Source organism: Mustela nigripes, chromosome 4, assembly GCF_022355385.1.
Source record: "Mustela nigripes isolate SB6536 chromosome 4, MUSNIG.SB6536, whole genome shotgun sequence".
In the NCBI taxonomy this organism is placed as follows: domain Eukaryota; kingdom Metazoa; phylum Chordata; class Mammalia; order Carnivora; family Mustelidae; genus Mustela; species Mustela nigripes.
Genome location: NC_081560.1, coordinates 181,661,500 through 181,661,755, shown reverse-complemented (window position 1 = coordinate 181,661,755; position 256 = coordinate 181,661,500).

The following is a 256-nucleotide window of genomic DNA, read 5'->3' as shown; positions in this document are numbered from 1 at the left end:
TGTGGAAAGAACCAAGATGCCCTTCAACGAATGAATGGATAAGGAAGATGTGGTCCATATACACTATGGAGTATTATGCCTCCATCAAAAAGGATGAATACCTAACTTTTGTAGCAACATGGACGGGACTGGAAGAGATTATGCTGAGTGAAATAAGTCAAGCAGAGAAAGTCAATTATCACACGGTTTCACTTATTTGTGGAGCATAACAAATAGCATGGAGGACAAGGGGAGATGGAGAGGAGAAGGGAGTTGT